A 21,440-nucleotide genomic window follows, 5' to 3' on the forward strand; every position below is an offset into this window, starting at 1 on the left:
CTTTATGTAATCCTGTACCTCATGACTGCTTGGGTGCTGCTTGTACTGAGACAGAGAAAAAAAATGGTGTGTGTGGGCCATGCAGTGGTATGAAGGTAAAGTAAATCAGGCTATCTTTTAGTGATGACAGCTTATTTCTCCATATTTCATCCCTGTCTATTGAAGGATACCAACCAAGCTTTCTTCAGAGGGCAATGACAGGCAATATCTGAACCTGCCCGGGCCTTTGACAAGACTGATCTGTCACACATTAAAGCAGTCACAGGGAATGGCCCAGGAAGGCTGAGTTATCATTTTTTAATACCACCCTTATCTTCTGCTCTAAAAGTTAATGGTATGACTTGTTTAAAAATACTATTGGAATCTATTGGAAACCCAGAAAGCAGATTCTGTAAAACTGTACATCTCAGAGGAATCTTAAAATAAACACTCATGTCTACTCAATGTTATATTCAAAGGTAAGACTACTGGTCTGGAACTACTGGGGTATATTACATTTGAAGGCTGTGTACAAACCAGTTATTTTTCTCCATTTCCTACAAAGGCTACCAAAGACAAGTTACACAGTTCTAAAGTTGGTTCAGCTCAATCTGGGATCCTGCCTTCACCATGAAAGGTGCATCTCCTTTCCCTGTCATTTCTGCTTTCCCTGAGTAAGGTCCACTGATAACTTGACATGAGATAAATGAGAACTAATCCTGCAACTAGGATCAAAAAATAATGCCTGGTTTTGCATATACACTTTCAGTTAGGTAGGTTATATTGATTTAAACATTATATTGAAAATGTGAGCATAGTCGGCCTGCAGTTCATAAGGAATTCATGTGCAAGGTGCTTCAGACTAACAGTTCACTGCCTAATGTCCTTAACTGGTCCACTGAAAACAAGCAACTAGTCAGACAAGCTTCTCTGAGACCTCGTATCAGCTGCAAAACTAGTACCTCTGTCTAGGCCAGAAGAGTTAGCACACTAAGGAAGCTAAGGAATGACAACTGATTACCACATTAGCTACATTACATGGTGATCTAGCACTGAATAATTCTGAGTTTGTCTTAGTATTTCTAATTATACCATTTCCTGCCAGAACATTCTGTATTTTTTTTTTAATACTATAATGTTTTGCAACTTGTAGTTTCAAACAAACAGTAAAAAAAGATTTTGCTCTTAGCTGTATAATGTTTACATTGCTCTAGACACTAACATCAATAATATTCCTACTACTATACTATTTTGTAACAGCAAAAGGAGAAGATTAAGAAATGGCCACAAAGGTGAATGATGGTATTTAAATAAATTATGGCATTAGAAATAGGGACAAAATAAATTACCCATTCTCAGAAGAAAATGTCATTTCCAAAGAATGGTCTGTCCATTTGTAACAAACACTATGCTTTGTATCACAAGGGCAAAGCCCAAAAGAGTAACAACTGTTAAAATTATCTATTCAAAGTTAGTATTGATTCTAAATGTGTCATTGCTGCATTAAAGCTACTCCCAATCTCTAAAATACAGTAACATAAAATATAATAACTTACCATATAAGAGCCAATTTAAAAGGTAATTTGAAATTTACTTGCATTGTTAGCAGTACAGTATGAGTTCATGTACACTGCCTGGTCTAAACAGAACTAATTCCTCACAAGGACTATTTTAATTCCCAGTATTAAGCATCTGTCAATGTGAAAGGGAATACTGCTGAAAAAAAAATTTGTAATAGAGGGCCAGGCAGAAAAGAGGGATGTTACATCTGCAAGAATTTACACTGACAAAATCTACTTTGCAACAGCATCTCTATTCACCCAAGCTTTCCTGAAGCATGTGAAAAATTCCTTCAGATATAATATCTTGTCTACCACAAGGCTGAAATCCCCTTACTTTCAGAAAAGTAAATTCAGTCAAGACTGAAGCTGCCTTAGGGTTTGTGTTCATATAGAGTTAAATGCCCATTTGACAATCGCTGAACTATTTGCAACATTAAAAAAAAAATGAGACAACTTCCTGCTTCCTTCCTTTCCTTCAATTAGGCTTTCCTCACACATAGCAAACTTCACCCTTTACACGTACTGACGGATTTATAGGAATGGCTATTGGTATTGCCATAAGGTGATGTGTGAGGATACACCTGCTTCCTGAGCACAGCAGCAGCTGCCACACCGCAGCCACTGAGGGAGCTGCCCTTCCCTCACCTTTGCAGAGCGGCTTGTAGCATCCCAGGGTTCTCCAAGACACAGCCCTGGAAAGCCACTCTGAAGCTTTCAAGCTCACAGGCAGAAAACATCAGCAGAGAAAAACAGATGACTGTACCAAAGGTCTTAATGAACCCTTAGAATTTCTCCACCCTTTCAAGCATTGAAATTGTATCCTAGGAAGTAATGAACAGGATGTTTGACTGTAGCATGACCTTGGTCTACCACATTTTTAAAAAGCTAGCAGTAACATTTCTGGTAAAATTCTTTATTAAAGCAGTATATTTTACTGGGTTCCAAGAAAATGTTTTACTGGAATCTTAGTAGGCAGGCATGAACAATAACCATGTCCTCACTTGCAGCTGAATTGCAAAAAGCAATGTACTTGCAATCCAAAGACTGAAATTGTCACTGAACATTCAGCAATAGTGCTAAGAGAATATGACAAAGTCATCACTAAACTCAGGACACTCCAGACTGGAAATTTTATAGATGTAGTTTGACTTATCACAGCCCCTCAGCTTGATCACAGACTAACTATAGAAGTTCCAATATGCATCTCCAATATAGATGAGAAAACACAAAATAGAGTTGAGTAGGAATATTTTAATAGTGAAAAAATTGCTCAAGTTCATAATTAGTTACAAAAACAATTTAGTAAAGTTTTTTAAAGTTTTATATTTCACCCTCATGACTGATTTTCTATTTCCTCTATTTCTTTAGCTAGCCTATCTGTGGAATGATAAATATCATGCAAACAGCTGAGCCTTTACCACATGCACTCACAAAGTTATGCCTTGTTATGGCTCCAGCTAGTCAAGTTATTTTCAGCAAAGGTCATCAAGTTCTGAAATCCATTTGAAAGCAAGAAAAACAAAAAAATTAAGTTTTATATTTATCACAGCCATCAAGGCAGAATTATTCCAAAAAGACAAAATTTGATAAGCAACGAATTAAGTTTTAAGGTAACACTTTAACAGATTAAGTCTTAAGACTGAATTAAGTGTTAAGGTAAGTCCGCTACAGAGGGAAAAGATTTTTGTTGTTGTTACAGCTTGTTATTATTTTCTCTTTCCATCAATTCATATCCATGGCTAAGTCAATGATATAATTCAGAAATCAGATAATTCTCATTCAGGTCATTATGGTCCCAAATAAGCCTATTTAAAAAAGCCAAAGACATCTGGTTCAAAAGGAGGTCTTTTGTACCACAGATTTTGAAGTATGACACATCAACTTAATTCTTTGTACTCTATCATTAACTGAGCATCTTCCAATTGAGTGCTAATCTAGTGTGAAGTTTTACCTAGTCACAATTAGTCAAACACCTTTCTTGCAAATATGCACTTGAATTCTGAAATATAATTATGCCTCATATAGTGCCTAGGGAAAAAAAAAAAAGGTAAACCAACCAGTACTTATTCCACAAAAAAATGTTTGGAATGAAGTGCAAAACCAAAACCATCCTAGCGTCAATTGATAAATGTATCTTGGGCTGACCCTGTAGTGACAGAGAGCTAGAGCTGGGTAAATGTCTTGCTCATTGCAGACATAGAAGAAGGCAGGCCAGACTGGAACATGCAAGGTTTCATCTCAGAAGATACTGCTTTGCCAGCAGAGAGCTGCCTGTGTCAAATGGACTAAAGCATTTCACTGACTTCACATAGACAAATTTCTGTGACTGAAAGCCATGTGTAAATATACCCTGCACAGAAGCTAGTCACAGTGACATTTACTGATGCCAGTGGGACAGGCGATGACACTTTGCCAATAAAATGGAGTAGCTGTCAGAGAAGTGACTGAAAGCCCAAGGTTTGACATGTCAGTAGCACAGCTGTATCTGAAGGCCAAACCAACTACCACTGTCTTAACTCAGTGGTCTTACACTGAACTTGGAGGTTTTTTTCTTTATTTCACTTGCCCACAGCAGGACAGTGATTTGCATGGTTACACTAGCAATCTTGGCATGGAGTTTTAGCACGGATGGGTAGACAGAGCTTGTAGCAGTGAACAGACAAGTATTCTGCAAGTGCAGAGCTGTCTGTGACAGTTCAAAGGCTCAGACACATACACAAATCTTTTAAAACCTTAAGAATATGAACAACCTTTGTCCAGGCCACTCTGCTTTGTCAGATAATTGACAGACAAGTTAGTAAACTCAATCAAAAACCATGTTGTAATAAGTAGTTCAAGCAGCTGACTCAAAGGTCTTTCAAACTTACTCTATTGTGTTTGCTGGCCTATAAACAACTTCCTCAAAGGAGCCCAGATTTCAACTGGAAACAGGTCTCCAACTCTAAACTAACATTCTGGTCAAGCACTTAAATATTACTGCTAAGAGTAGAACAGACTGCAAGTATTAGAACATTACTGTCACACTATTACTTTTCATTCTACCTGTTCCCAAAGAATATAAAGACCTGAAAATTTAACAAAAGCATGCTCCTTACCTATGTCATATAATGTTATTTTCAATCTGAAGTAAGCTGAATGGTTTTGTTCAAATTCTGATTAGAAGTCAGCACTCTGTTGATTTCAGCTGTTCTACCCATTCCTTATTAATAAAATATGTATTTTAATACTTATAAAAAAAATGTAACTTTTCTTGGTGGATCATTTGGTTTTACAACCAAACACTTGGCACACCTCACTGCAGAAATCTAAGCACTCTAAGTCATTTGGATGAGACTTCCTAGATTCCAGGAAGACAGATCAACACCATGCTGACCTGCCGCCTGTCACTTAAGTGTTCTTCTAGAAAATCACCATGCAGTCAGCTGCTACAAAGCAAGAAACTGTACAATTATTTCCAAGCCACTGGATTTATGCTTATCTATTTACATAAAAGAGGGAAATCCAGATAGGGGTGGAGAGGTCAGTGTATAGCAATCTTTGCACCAGCATACACAAACTACAGAGGACCTAAAGGTCAAAATAATTCAGACAGCCCATTTATGCCTTTTAGGATTCAGATGTTTGCCTATATATGCTTTTCAGCCTTTTAATTCCAAAGATTTGGGGTTTGTTGGGGTTTTATTAATTTGGTTAGTCTTTGGATTTGTTTTTAAAAATGGTATTTGATAACAGTGCTTTTCAGAAATTTGGCCCTCAAGTCAAAACTGAATTTCAGTTCAAACAGTAGATTAAACTGTACATCTGATCAATTTTAATAAAGAATCTTTCCTTTAATGCAAAGCCATTACTCCAAAATGTTTTGTGTGAACATATTATTGAGGTATCAATAAGAAGTGGTGATACAGCTTTTAACATCCAGCTGTTGCATTGCAAGTAGGCTTTTAGGAGCCTGCCTGCAGGTGAAGTCAAGACACACTTTAAGGAAGATTGTTCAAAAACTTTCAACACTAGCTTAATTCTGCTTACAGAAGTTTAAGATAATTTTAAAACACTGTTTCTGTCACAGTAAAAAGCAGAATCTTTCAGTACATTAGAATGTCCCCAGACTTTAAGCTATAACATCTAAATTTCTAGTTTAAAGCACACATATTTCATATCCTTGCTTTTAACCAAGTCTTACCTGAGTTTTATTCTCACTTTTAAACTATTACTTTGGGCCTGTGCTGTAACATTCCTAAAATCAGCCATCAGGTTCCCTTTTCAGCACTGGAAAGCTCTGTGCAGGACCCAGAAGGGAAGTAGGAACCAAAAGGTGATTTTACACATTTGTAAGAGCAAGTTCCAAGTGCCTTTATTTGACTAACCATCACTGTGGAAAGATTAACTAGCTAATTCTATATATTGAAGGCTATGAATACTCTTGAAAAATTCCAACCACTGGTCAGAACTTGACTGTTCTGAAAGACTAAATCTTATCAAGACAGACAACTCGTTCTCCAGATCAACTGTCCCTTTACATGAGCAACACAGCTTACCTTCCCATTTGTACCTCCTCTGCTTCCTTCCCTCCCAGGAATTAAATAAGACACTTGGACATTGTTAGATACATAAACTGTTTATATCTGTGGATCTTATTTCAACCTCTTTTGACTTCAGAAAAGAAATCTACTGCTTTCCAGGAGGCCCAGATGCCTCACAGAGATTCAGGGTCACACATACAGCTCTGCTGCACTCAGCTGCGCCTCATGCCTTAGCTCACTAGATCCATCAAGATAAATCACACAAGCGAGTGAATCCTATGCAGGTGCCTCAAGGAGCAGTTTCAAAGTCAAGAGGCTCCTCACATGGCAACTTGGTGCTTGGACTTTCAGCTTCAAAAGGCTGGAGCTGATACTGCCTTTTTCACCTGTTCTTTTTGCACAGACTAGTAAAGATACACATGCTAAAAGTCTCCTTTGCACCAGGACAGTTCCTTTCTAAATGAATTTGTACTAAATGAGTGTTACAGGGAACCTTTCTGGGAAGCAAGTCATTAGCAGTCTCAAGTGTGGAAGGAGCTGGGGTGCCCAAGTCATGCCCAGCACTAAAGATGACACAGGATCAAACATTCTAACAGCATTAAACATTTAGGGACATATATCACTAAGGAAACATACCAATTCTTGAGACACTAATATTATGGAGACAAATGCAGTCTTACAAGTATAAACAGATAATGCCTTATGTGAGCCACTTGAAAACAGATTAAAGCATACTTATTAGATTACTTAGGGAAGAGAAAGTGCTTAAAAGTATGCTTTTCTAAATAAAGTACAACCACACAAGTGGAGGGATTTTGGACCAGATGACCTCACTGCGCTTCCTTCCAACCTTACCCACTCTGTGGTTCTGTGGCTAAAAAGGTGAATTCTCTGCCATGATATGCAACTTTATTCCTAAACCAGTACTTTTCTAACTTATACAAAAATTAGAATCAAATGAAACTCAAGGCTTGGAGCAGAAGTGAAAATTATTCATTGTTTCATATGCAAAAGTACCTGCTTTTCACTTGCAACTATTATTTTTTTTTAAGATGGAAAATTAATACTTCTGAAGTTGCAGAACATGGAAAATGTTTATCTAAAAGACAGTGGTTTTCTTAAAAAAGTTAAGCAACCAAAAGCTTAGACATTATAGTTAAAATTACTAATTCTTACAGAAGATGCTGACTACTGTACCTGAATATTAATAAAGTGATTAATTTTACTCTCTTCCCCCAAACCACAGATTAATGATGATGAGCAGAGGCTACTGTGAGAAGCTGGGAATCCTGCCAGCTCCAGTTTCATTTGGATCAATCGAAAGGTTAAGCACAGCCAAAGCTCCAAAGCCAACAAAGAGGCATTGCAATTTTGCACTGCTGCAGACACGAGATAACCAGGATGCCATAAAAATTGCAGCCCTCTATAGCAGCTGGTTACATACAGAATCACATCACAAACTTTTTCCAGAGCTATGTGTTGCTATCTGAAAATACCACATGGCCAGGTAGTCCAGTGCAGACACAGCTCTTAGATGTCACATATGAATGTTCTCAGCATCTCCATTTTGGTATATCCCCAATCTGCAGTTAATGTGAGGAAGAGATGACTGCACCACGGCCTTTTACTCAGATTCATTTACTTTATCACTAGTTCTCAATTTCAAGTTTTCAAAACACCTTTTTCTTCTCCAGCATTGTCACATATTAAATCCATACTGTTTCACCACATTACTATGCTCTGCTGTAATGCTTAGATCATAAATGAAAATCCCATACAGAACAGTTCCCATAAAGCTCCACTGCCATCAGAATGAACAGAAGACCACACCATGGAAGTAACATCATGACGGAACAGCACATTAAGCTAAGGTCTTTCTCAGCACAAAGCTTTTAACAAGAAATCTAAGTTACCATGATCCTCTGTTTCTCAAGGTAACAGTTCAGTAATATGATATTTTGTTTGGATAACACTTATTTTGGCAAAAAGAAAATATTTTCTGAGACACTTTGATAAAATAATTCCATCATAAAATGCTGATAGATATAACTGCCTCCTACCCTTCTATTCAAGCTCACAAAGACACTAAGGAGGGAACAGAGTTGTGTAACCAAACTGCACTAACTGAGCCTTTTTTTTACATACACAAAAAGTTATAAACAATGGTGTTAGGCCATCCCAGATTTAATGGGTTCCTTGGGACCATTAAATTAAGTAAAATGAAAAATTCAAATAAGAAAGTTGTTGGCTTTTTTTTCAGTGTATTTTGACATCCCTTTTGGGAAGTGAACAAAGACACATTGTCAAAAGCAGAAACGTGCACAAAATGTTACCATTTGTTCCCCATGAATGCTAAGGTATACTTATTCAAGGAAAGGAATTCCACTGCTCTCTTGAGATTTTCTCTCTTATGTTCAATTTTGTGCCAAGTTCACTCAGCTAAAGTTTGGGATGTGCTAGCGTGCCAGATACAAGTTCCTCTAAGTCAGCCCTACTATTCACTCAAAAATTGCAAGCAAAATATACAGTAAATTCAAACTTACATGAATTAAGAAATTACCATTAACAGACCATCACTGGTCCTTACTTTGAACAGTTCAAGCAGTGTTTTTAATTGAAAATAATTGGTATATATTTTTTTGTCTATTATCCAGCATATTTATGTGTTATTTCTCCTCCAGCTATGTCTTCGGACATATTAAGCGATCACATATTTCTAAATTTCTCAAAGAGTAATTGCAGCATGGCCTCTGAGGTGTCTTAAGTTCCTTCAGAAGCTTCAGCTTTTTGAGAAGTAATTCTCAGGTGAAAAACTCCTTTAATATGAAAACCATCAATGTAAGACAAGTAAGATATTTTTTATGGAATCTAGACATCCATTCCAGCTTTTCTCTTTTTATCCAAAAATAAGATGGAAAACTTCTTACTAAAACTTAAATTAATTAGAAAGCCTCCAAGCAGTTTCTATGCAAGAATGCTGATCCGTTTTGTTTGGTTTTTTTCTATGAAAAGATAACTATTGCTTTACATTAAATATAACACTTATTTTAAATATGGCATTCGGTTTTCAACATATTTTTGGAAATAAACTGATGCCAGGTCTATAGCAAAGCCTGCAAAATGAGCTGTGCAGAGCCAGGGCATGCAGTATGTAAGTACACAGTAACTGTGGTAAGCCAAAGCATTGCAGCATAAGTGATCAGATGGACTGGGTATATATAGGGTGCCATCTAATGCCAGCCAAGTGCTTAGAAAAACCTCAGCACAGAGAAAAACATTTTCTGCTCTTCCAAGAATTTCTTCATTTTATTGCAATAAAGAATAAAAATAGAAGGTAGAGGACAAACTTACTTTTGTTTGGGTCAAACTCAGTTAATACTTCATAATCAAAGGAAAAAAAAATGTTTCAAGCTGTACAATCAAAACCCAGGGAAGCTATTATACATAAATAGAACTGTTACAGAATTATATGATCAATTAAAGACTACTGATAAGTATGATGACTGTCCCATGAAATAGGCACATCACCAAGAAAAATAAAGCATTGTACTTAATAACATCAATCTACTTTATCTAGAAGAGGTGAAACCAAAAATCAATGAGACATGAATGAATGTTGGGAAAGTTTATTTTAAACTCTGACTTGACACTGAATATACTTTGCAATACACATTCTTACATTACTTTATTAAATGCAGAACATTCAAACAGGTAAATCTAGGACAGAATAATCACCACTTTTGCTTTAAAACATTTAATGCCTTCATTATAGCAAAATTAGAACAAAGCACTAGATAAATGATTAGTATACCAAAGTGCCATACAGAATAGATACTAATAGATACTATTCTGAAGTTTGTAAAAGCAGCTCAGAAATGCCTTTGGAGCTTGATCTTTGTACTTCATATACAGAATGCACCAGTACTACCAGGAAGCCAAAGCTGGTTTTCTCTGAACACTAATTAGAAACTCAGAAATGCAAGTCATAAGGGTGGGAAAAAAGACAAATCCTTAGGAAAAGTATGACTTACCAGACGGACGAGTTTAGCTCTGTCTCAAATGCAGCAGAAGAAAGAAATTTCTGTGTATATAGACCTTGTTTATTTAGCCCTTTATGAAGGTTTCTCTCAAGAAATTAACTTAACTCACGTGCAAGAGTCTGCAAAAGAGAAAGAGAAAGAGTCTAAGCTGCTGGCTTTTTTTTCCCTAAGAACATTTGAGCTATTTTCAGCAGTAATGGGCTTGCCTACTATCGAAATGAAAATGTACTACAGCACAAGCAGCTTCTCAACCCAAGCTAAAAAAATCAGGAAATCCATAGCAAAAAAAAACTTTGTTCATTGTCCAATTTCTTATTTAAAGAAACAGAAGGAGCGGGAAACAACCACTGTTGATGAAAAGAACCAAACCAAGCTACTGTTAAAAGGAGATCAGGGACCTTGAAGATTATAACTTTTAGCTTGGACAATGAACCACCAGGGATATTTTTCAATGTGAAGAACACTTTTTGAGTTTGGTTATCTCTGAAGATATTTTGCCTTCTCTACACAGCATTTCATCTGAGATGGGAGTAATTCTATTTGCATTAAAGTCCATCATATCTGACACATCCAAGGACAGGACAAATCAGTATACCAAGACTGAAGGCAGGAGTTTGTTTCTAGTCTGCATCTCAAGTTTCCAGTTTCAGCAACAGTACTATTCTGGAAGCCTAGTGACCTGAAGCTGCTGGAATTCCATTTTTTGACCAGGGCATTCACTGACATGATAAATATCTTCCTGTCCTGCTCTGTCATGTTGCAAACCAACCAACTTACCATCCCATAATGTAAAAACACTGGAAAACAGAAAGTATAAATACAAAGTAATGACTCTAAGAAAAGACCCTGAACAGCTTCACAGGTACATAAAAGCTAATTACTTTGAAGTTTAAGAAAACACAGATAAACTGAGTCAGTGAAAAATTATCACTGTTTAATTTTTTGCAGCCTCTTCTGGTAGAGGAGAAAGCTTCCATCATATCCCTCTCTATAACTTCCCTCTGTATATCTCAGCAATTCTTGGTTTTGCTTCCTCAGAAAAAGTTCTCAAACATCACCACACTGTTAGGTACGGCCACTGAAAAATTTTGTTATTTTTGTTCAAGGAAAAGTTATGAGACTTACTTTCACAGCTCAAAACCTAAAACAGGCTGGTGTGGAAAGATTGCAAAATGTTTCAATATCTGCTACATTTCCAGTCACATCTACTTCAGCACAATAATTTGATAACCTTTTAGAACACCTTAATTTCTGATTTATTCATGAACAGTAGCTGTTTGGAAGTTACATGGACACATGAAACAGGATGCCAGACACAAGCTATTTATTAAACTGTTAAATGAGTAAATCAATGCTCATTGTTACAAACAAACATGAAAAGCACATTTTCTCCTGAAGACCTGCATAAAAATCATTAGCTATAGAACACTTAAAACAATAATGGAAAAAGCTGCTAAATGTAAAAATATAGCACAAATTCCTTCTGTCTTAGCTCAAAGGCATCCTTTCCATTTGATCTCAGCTATTCTTAGTGTTACAGCAGTTAAACTACAACAAAATCCACAAACTCTAAATACCAACCTGTTAAATTAATCATTATTGCTACTTCATTCCTGATGTCCAGTTTAAGACCATCATTTTACCACAAAACTAGTCCAGCAAAGATAAAAAGCTCAGTTTAGATTTGAGATTCATGAACAAAGATATTCAAGGACTCCAATAGCTTAAATTTCAGATAATGTGTGAGTTATAGCCAGCTTGAGAGCTGTAATGCCAAGTGGAACAAGCAGTATAGTTTGTAAATAAATACAAGACCTGTATCTAGCAGACCACTAGTGTCAGATTCTACATTACCTTGCCATCCATAATGCTTTCATCTGGTGGCTACAAGCTAAATCAATAAATATCCACATGCTGAATACTAATACTGCACAAGTACAAAACTAGAAGTATGTGTTAAAGTCATTATTGGCAGTATCAATTTACTACTGACACAATTTAATACACAACACTTGGCAGCTCAGCATTTCTTTTCAGAGGCACCTTCTCAGAAGACAGATTTCCCTTAGCTGCGTCACCATCAGCAATTAACCTATCTTGGTACCTTGTTTCTTCACACACTCTCTGCAACTGTACTTGTGTAAATAAATGACAGTTTACATATTAGTATTTATAGCATTTACTAAACATGATATAAGCACTGTTTCAATATATACTAAGGTGCTTTAGCTACTGCATACAAATCAGATCACCTTTTATCCACAGGAAACATGAGATGTCAGAAATATCACATATATCATCTAGGTCTCAAAGATAAATGTACATGTATGTTTATTAGTAAAACAGACAAATATGTCACTACTACCAAGACTGTCACCTTATGCTTTTAAGGGACTGACAAAAATCTCTTTCATTTTATGGCTATTAGCAATACTAAAATTAACAATATAATTTCTTTAGTGACACACTCCAGTGTGATTTAATCAATTTTTAGCAAAACTGATTAGAACTCAAACATGACCAAGAAGTGTACAGCTCTGCTGCTGCTGTAGGCACTTGGTGCAAGCCTCCAGGACCTCTGTAGCCAGACACTATAGGGCAGACACTACAGAAATTTCCATAAACCAGAGGAAACAATCTTGATTGGTAAGAGATCCAGAAGGTTGCTCAAAATACTGAAAGAAAATTTGCATACCTATTTCACTGCACAGATTCACATAAAGGAAATCTTTATTTTTCTAAGCCTAGCCTTTCAAACACAGTTGAGTCACTGAAGTCACTGCTTACAGCTTCATATGGAAGGGCTGAATGAGAATAATCCTTTTGAGAAGTGTCCCTGTACATTTCAAGATATGCAGGTGAACACTGCACAGCCACGTGTAATGACTCCTTTTCCTTGTATTATTCTACACATGAATCTATCAATATACTTTAAGATTGCTGGAATACCTTTGAGTAGTACGACAGTATGTCTAAATGAATTGCATGTTACCTGCCTCAGGAAGAAGCGAGGAGTATGGATATGATTTCTTTAATTTTTTTTTTTTTATTTCCAAATAAAATTTGAATTTCATCTGAACTATGACAGGTAACATAAAATGAATTTAATATTAGAGAATGGAAGCAAAATGGATGTAACTCTGTTTTCAGAAGTCTCCCTTGAGAGTGTTCATTCATAGAACTGATCATCTCAATCTCTGAAATGAGTATTTTTTAGAGTGCAGGAAAAAGAGAAATCTACAGAAGGAAAGCTATGGATCACATGCTTTGTCCTGGACTTCACCTAGCCTCAAAAGTGGCTAGGTTCCTTTAGACATACAGGAACTTGAAGGATCTTACAAATAAGATTTATTTTTCAATGTCACGTGTGTTTTCAGCAGCCTCCACTGCTGAAAAGCAATGGAGCTATGAAGAAGGGTGGCCATGCTCCTGGACAGGATGGAATACCTTGCTACACATAGGTCATATACAACATTATTTGTGGTTAATCTTGCATAACGTAACATAAGTAAAAATGCACAAACATGTTAACTGAACTTAGTGCCATGGATGCCTATACTCAAACAAGCATCAAAGCAGCTTTCTGAATTTGTCACAGAAGTGTTCTACAGATAATTCATGCATTTGAAAGACAGGGATCAAGATAGCAAGTAGAAAGAATCACACTCTCACGTTATTAGCATGAACTGGTCTGCAAAATAGCATATGGTTCACGAAGCATTGGCTCTGCTGTTGCTCTGCAGAACAGCAGACCTGCATTCTCTTTAAGAGACCAAGTGTCTTTAGCTATATTGAGGTCTCATTTTTGACTTCAGATTTATGTTAGACTGAAACCCTAGCCATTTTTTGTAAGTCATTTTACAGTTATAATAAGCAGCTATGTTATAATTTTTAATATGTTTAATAACACCATTATATCACACAGAATCCACTAAAAATTATTATTATACCTTTAAACCAGCACCAAATAACTACATTAAAACATAAGGATACTCTCAAGTTTGAAGTGAAATCACAGGCATTTAACACCCTCCAACTATTGAAAGCACATTATCTAAATATTTAAATGCTCTTAGTCACCTGTTAGAAACAATTCCAATACTTTAGCCAGTTCCATATAACTGGGTGCAAACCATGTAACTGCTCTCATAATGATGTGAAAAATGACTACAGCCACTACAGCTATCATTCTGAAACTGGACCAACAGGGTAATATGCCTGCCTACGTTGTTAGTAAAACTAACTTCCTCTGTTCCAAGAGCAAACAGTTAAAAATGAACAGGAAAATAAATATGAGAAGGCCTTTTCAGGAAACGGGGAACAGGAGCTTATTGTTAATCTCACTCTTAATATATATTGTTAAGCCATTGTTTCAAGAACTTGGTACAAAGTTCTTTGTCCTTCAGGTCTGTTTTTTGCTAGACTGTGCTTAACTCTTGTGTAAGACTGTGGTTGTTTTTTGGGAGGCTGCTGGGGGCATTACAGAGTGGAGTTTTCCTAAAGGCCTAAACCTCAGAAATGTAAACAAGCTAGGACTCTCAATCTGTGATTTACCAATGCAAGTAACAGGGTCTTTTGAGCCCAAACGAAAAGGAGCAGTTTCTAAAATACCCATTTTATAAATATATATATACCCAAATTTCTAAGCATCTGTATATCTTTTAAAAGTTAGCTAAAATTTTCCTCCTGAACCAAGCAAGAAAAACCTTGCCTTAATGAAACGACTGTGGTGACCACTGTCCTGTGCAACCTTGTGTTTTATCAATCTTAAATCTGAGGCACAAGTATGCAAATGATGTTCTCAGGTTTTTTCCACTCCTTAGCAAAACCATGGAAGATGATGTTATGCCACCACATTATTTTTAAAACCACTGTACTGATGGACATTCGAACATCTGCCACGGATATGGAAAACCTGGATTAAACTTCCAGAAGGATTTGCAGTCACATCTCCCACTTCCGTGACACAATCCCAAGCCTCATGCTATTGTCTGGTCTTTTGAGGACATTGGTCCTCTTTCACAGAGTAATCACATACTTCATGTGGCTCACAGAGCAAGAATTGTGAGTCATAAGCTTAAGAAAGGAAAAACTTACCTAGAAAAAGGAAAGTTTGAGCAACTGTTACTCTGAAATATTTACAGCCGAGCAATATACTCTGAAACATAAACACCTTCCCAAAGTTATCTATGGATAAAACTGTGCTCACTTCTCAAGGGAGAACTGCCACCACCAGGCTCTGGGGCCATGATCCTGTGTGCAGCTGGCACTCTCAAGCTACTGGTCCACGTAAGGAAAAAAGAAATCCACAGAAGTAACACAAGTCCCAAATCCTTCCTTCCGCTTCACAAAGACTTACGTTACAGAGCACACACGGCCTAACACCATTCTGCTTTTTCTTAAACCACCAGATTATGGCCAGGCCAGCTTTACACCTCCACACTCTGTACTGAGCTTCTATTCCAATTACCAGGACTAAATCCACAAAGGAATTTAGGCTTCTCAATAATTAACACAATGGTTTTCTGCCAGTTTGCTAAGCTGCCAGGCTAGTAATGAAAAAACAAGGGACCTATATGGAAAAACAGTCCTTATTTTTACCAATTAAGTAATTTTAATGTTTTCTGCTACTCACAGCATAGAAGGTAGGAAACAGCTGAACTGCTGCAGCAGAAGCTTTCAGGCACTGAACCCTAGGGTGAGCATTTGCCACCTCCAATGAGTACAAAACCTCTCACTACAAGGCAAGCAACAGTGTAGAGAACCATCTTTCCATCAGTGGTCCTTTAGTCAGTTTATTCATTTTACTATTATGATCCACCAACTGAAAACACACCTTAATGAGATAGTTCTTCAGCATTTTAGAATACAAAGTAATACTACCAGAGTCTAGTATTTTTATGATATCTCTTTCTTTTTACCCCCATTAGTCAGATTTCAAAGGCAATATTTGGTTTTCAGCAACCCAACATTTGTATTTATGTTTCCTACCTCTAATGGCAGCATACAATATTGACATAATAGAAACAGCTGAAGTCAGACAAAGCTCACCAAGACACAATTGCTTTGGCAAACTCTTTGCTGCTCACAGTTTCACATACTCATGACAACTATCAGTCCTTCAGGCTGCAAAGAAGGTAGTTGCTTCAAGAGCCCAGGTACACGACACCAGCAGACTGAACCTACTTGCAGCTACACTGCCTCCACCTTTGTCCACCTTCATGTTGCTTATCAGCAAGAAAAGATGCTGCCAAAATGCCTGAGCCTACCAAGCCTGTTCCTGCTCCCTACAAAAAATCTCCTTTCTGCAGTATGATGTAGCACACAACAGGAAGCTCCTAAAACAGAAAACTGACCCCTTCCTGTTCAAATCTCTTTGTTCCTGAAGATCATAATTTCCCCAAAGATTGACAAATCCTCATACAGTAGCTTGGAGGGAAAGGAACTCCAGGAAAGGTTTCCAGGAAGTTATACAGCTCCCAAAAGCAAAGTTAAAGCACGAAACCAACACCTGCCAGTGGGAATGGCTCAGGAAATCAGTGCTGATCTTGTGTTTGTTTTGTCTTCTTGTTAACAGAGGCACATGATAATGGAGTCATCTATCATGTATTGCTTCAGCTAAGTGAAAATGAGAGCTCTTTCACAGCTTTTGTTTGCTGTTTGTGTTCTTTACAGGACTATTAATTGCAGAACAGGCTATTAGTTTGAAACATTTGTTTGAACTATATTCATGTTTTTCCTAGCTCAGGAAAGTCAATTTGATATTTGCTGTACTCAAGGCAATGCAGGATGTTACAGCGGTGCTGCCAGTTAATTGCTCTGTGTTGAATTATCTGTAGGTCAGAACTAATTTTCCAGCTAACAGAATTTACCCTCATTTAAGTGGCAAATAACAGAGACAAGAAGAGCATAGTCACCATGGGTGACATTACTTTAAGGATTTTTAGAAATTTCTAATTCTTCTCCACCAGTAATCTTCCACTGCTGATCAGTGAATATCAGTAATAAAGAATTCAAAACTGCAGCCATATTTTCCACTGCAAACTTTCTCCCTGAATGGAAAAATTCTTCCACAAGGAAGGGTGTCTACAGACACAACTCTAAAATAAGACTTTTTGCTATCTCTGTTTTTAGTAGCCAGTATGACTACACATTTTATGAGATGCAGTGTATACTCCTTAGGAAAATTAGGCCATTAATGAGACCCCAATTCATATGACAAAGGCCAGTGCCACCCAGGAAGGTGGAGAGAAAAGATCCTTAAAAATATTCTTAAACAGCAACAAACTGAAAGCTGGAACAACATGATGTACATATTTTCCACATTGGGTGGAGGAAGGAGCACCTGACATACCATAAATGTAAGGTGGCTGAAGTTGCACAAAAGAAGGTTGGGAGAGGGGTTCTGAAGATAGATGAGAACTGGAAGTCAAGAGTAACATAATCTGAAGTAGATGTCCTATTTTGTATCCATGAAGTTTTACACCTATTAGGTAGTTTCCTCTCTTTGAAAAATAAATACTTGGAAAGGTGGATTTCCCTTCCTAGAAATTGTTTACTTCCTCAGAACTTTAACATCCTCTGTTTTTCAAATTCCTCTGCCTATTAGTAATAACAGCTCAAAAGACCCTTCTTTCCCCTCAATGCTGTTTACTGTTCATCAGCTTGATGAAATGACTGTTCAAACCAGAAAATTTTATTTTTAACCCTTATACAATGATCACTACAAGCAACAATAGAGTTGTGCACATTTGCACTTAAAAAAAAAAAACAACTGAAGGATGAAGTCAGTGACTTGTGGTATCCTCTGCTTCAAAAGCGGCTTGAAAACTTAACATAAATGGAAAAACAAAATTGAAAACTTGAAAGATAAATTTTTTCTACAAAATTTATACAGAATAGCTAATCACACAGTTTTCTATCTTACTTCCCAAAAGAGATGGTAGAGATAAAATAGTTGTCAAATTACAGCCTTGTATAAAGCACATCAAAAGCAGACAGCAGACGTGTCTTAGCAGAAGTTTAATTATTACAAATTTAGTGTCCAAAAACACATCAAACTGCTCGTGTTCTGTTTGCCCTGCCTTCTGCTTTGAACCCATTCACTTAAAATTCAAGCTCAGGCACATTTGATTCCTGCAGCAATTAAACAAATTGCTCATGAGGAGAACATTGGAAAAGCATTTGATGATATTTTTTGTCAGCCTTTACATTCTGATCAGCAGGGTGAAAAAAAATCACATGTGAGTGACAGTTATCTGAAGACTAGAGTTTGAAACCAGAGGGCAACAACAGAGGGGGGAAATCACTAATAGTTTTACACGGTGTCTGTACAGCTTTTGGTTATTTATAACAAAATCAGCTTATGATAGATGGGTGGCATGAACTAGAAACATGTGAGTTAAGATCAAAGTCTAAACTGTCCAGAAGTTGAGCAGTTCAAATCATTTTAATAGTGCTTTCAAAAAGAGAAATAGCATTGAAACTTAAAAAAAAAATCATCAAATCTCTATGTTAACTTTTATGTGATCCACACCTAAAAAAGTCAACACACAAAATCTTTTTATGATGCAGCATTGAAACATTGCTGCCTTTGGAATGACAACACAAAGACATCTCTATTTCCTGATTCCTCCTCTTCATGAAACTTAGTGACCACTTAGCCTGGTTTTGATAGTGACATTTCAAACTCACAGGTGTGTCTGATACAGTCAGCACAGAAAGTTTAAGATGAAAAAATATCACAATTGCACTGACCTCAGTTTGAAAATCTGGTTAGCATTTGTAGGATTCCAAGTTGAAATGCACAATTTGAACATTACTTCTGATGTTCATCAAGAGGCTGGACTATTTACTCAACAGAACATCCCCAAAATATGGTAAAATTTGTCTATATAAACATGTGAAGCTATTTCCAGTAATAAATACACTGTAAATAAGGTTAGCAGATTCATCCAAGATAGTGTCAACCTTTTCAGCCCAGATCTTACTAATTATAGTAAGACTTAAATGTTGATGTAAGTAATGACAATCAGAAAATCTATTATATCAAGGTACAAAAATAAACTTTGTAAACAAATAAGATTTATCTTTTAGATAAATCTTTCCAGAATTCTTCAAAAGAAATTTATAGGCACTTTGGGCTGAACCTAAAGTTAGAATAGCAAAAAGCTGCATGCTAAGGCCTTTTCAATGGTATTTTAAAAGCACACATTTATTGTAATTACTTTTAATTAATTAAGGGAGGATTCCTACCATTGCATTCAAAGAGAGAAAACATCAATAAGAGCTTTCAAAAATACCAAAGTCTATAATAATACCATTTGTAAGTGTCATTTTGCTAAATTCCTCTCTGGCCTCTTCCAACAAACCTTTAAATGAATTCTAAGTTCCTTGTTTAGAAAATGTCTTGGTAAAGAAAACACCCAGGTTTAAAATAAGTCACAGAAGAACAACTGCCTTGAAGTCATGCCCTTGCTTTTAAAAATATTATTCAGATTGGATTCTTACAAGGCCAAACTTGAATCATCATTTCAGCACTTAAGAGCTTAAGATACTAATTTAGGATTATGAGAAACAACAAGTCAGATTTCACAGTTTTGCAAACATAATGGTAAGAATTCTACAATTGTTTATTGTACCCACCAAAAAGGGTAGACACCTCAGAGTATAGTTCCAAACCCATCCCTAAAAAAGTTCATTAAAAAATTATCTGCTTCTGCGCAAAGCAAAGCTAAAAATCCTTTTAGTTTTTTTAAGAAAGTGCTTAGTAAAAACTATCCACATGTCCTCACCAGAGAAAATAAGTCCAGAATTCAAAAGAAGTGGTTTCTTTTATGAAGATTTAAATTATATATATTATTAGATTGTTTTGACAATTTTAGGTATTGAATGTGAAATTTTCACAGCATTATCTGCAATTAGTTCAGATCCCCCCCCCCACTTTTTAATGACCATAAAGAGAAGCTGTTCCTAAACATGCTGGAAGATAAAGTCCACAGAAGTCTAAATACAATATATACAATACTGAAGATGACAGTAGAATTACACAGATTTGACAGGACTACACACAAGAAAGCTTGCAATATAATTATTCTTTCAAGTCATGTTTGAACTCAAGCCACCTCCAAGTTCCAGCTCAGCTCATCATTTTAAAACCAAGTAACACACTGAGAAATGGACATTTTCTATAAAGACATTTGCAGTCCTAATTCACTTGTGTATAAAGCAAAACACATTAATTATCCCATGAACATTCTAACAGACTTTGTCCCAGTTAAAACAATTTGGTGCAAAACCAAGGGACAGAAATTAGAGCTCCTTAACACCTGATCTCACCCTCAAAACTGCATTATTCCATTGCTGGTGCAGGACAGCTAGAAAGAATCCCATTTCCATAATGGGTAATCACATTGAAAATGTAGACTTCTAATGCTTCATCTAAAGCACTTGTGAAGGGACAAGACTCATTCATTTGGGTCTCCCAAGAATAAAATACAACATAAAGAAAAAAACCCACAGAAGGAGATCAATTTGTTTTCAAATCTGAAAATTTCAATTGGAGTTACTATGTGTGCAGATGAAGACTAAAAATCAATTTAAAAAATGAAATCTGTAGTTTGCCCTGGCACACTGTGTATGGGCTGGAGATTTGACTAGAATGCAAATATGACATTTTCGTTTTGTTTATTTTTATTTTTTTTTAAATAAAAACCCCAAAAAAACCCTGAATGCTCAGGTATGTGAACTCCTCAAGGAAGTGGCTCATGTTTCTTCACACTTGTTTCCCCTTCACTCTGAGTTTGTGTTGTAGCTTTTCCTGAGAGGATTGATTTCTCCACAGTACTTTTGAAATCTGATTTCTAATTTTGTTTTGGTCCCCCCATGAGGAATGCTATTGTTTAGGCCTCTTGTCAACACACAATTTAACCACAGTATCTGAACCCACGGTTTTAAGTAACACATTCTGATCTATGCAAGATGCACCCCATGAGACCACTGTAAAATTTTTTTTCTTTGAAGCCTCTGTAGCTGTCCCTGCCCAGAATAGAGGGCACATATAGATGGCTTGTTGTCTTGTCACTGCAGCAATTATATCTATCTTTTCGTTTTCAAGCACTTTTGTAATTCTTTTCCTGTCTCCTCTTGCAAGTCCCAGAATTCTCTTCACAGTATCTGCTCAAATTTCCCCACATACATTTCATCCACTCATAAGTAGCAGTAATCTTTTATCATAAGAACACTTCCCAAGTTCATCTACAAAGCTACTATTTGCTTCTTCCTCAGATAGCCTTTATATTTTCACTTCTGCTGCAGGAAATCAAGAAAGCCACTGGTGT

General features: G+C 36.5%; 1 protein-coding gene across 5 annotated transcripts in view; it reads right to left on the reverse strand.

The window, feature by feature from the left end:
* Window positions 1-21,440, reverse strand: part of SORBS2 (sorbin and SH3 domain containing 2) — a 144,163-nt gene that overhangs the window by 115,305 nt on the left and 7,418 nt on the right. For all 5 annotated transcript variants that reach the window (XM_066548356.1, XM_066548347.1, XM_066548344.1 and 2 more), the window contains exon 2: window positions 10,093-10,220. The gene's annotated coding sequence lies outside the window, so the exon portion shown is untranslated. The remainder of the gene's footprint in view (window positions 1-10,092; window positions 10,221-21,440) is intronic.

Source organism: Molothrus aeneus, chromosome 4 (genome assembly GCF_037042795.1).
Source record: "Molothrus aeneus isolate 106 chromosome 4, BPBGC_Maene_1.0, whole genome shotgun sequence".
NCBI classification, from domain to species: Eukaryota; Metazoa; Chordata; class Aves; order Passeriformes; family Icteridae; genus Molothrus; species Molothrus aeneus.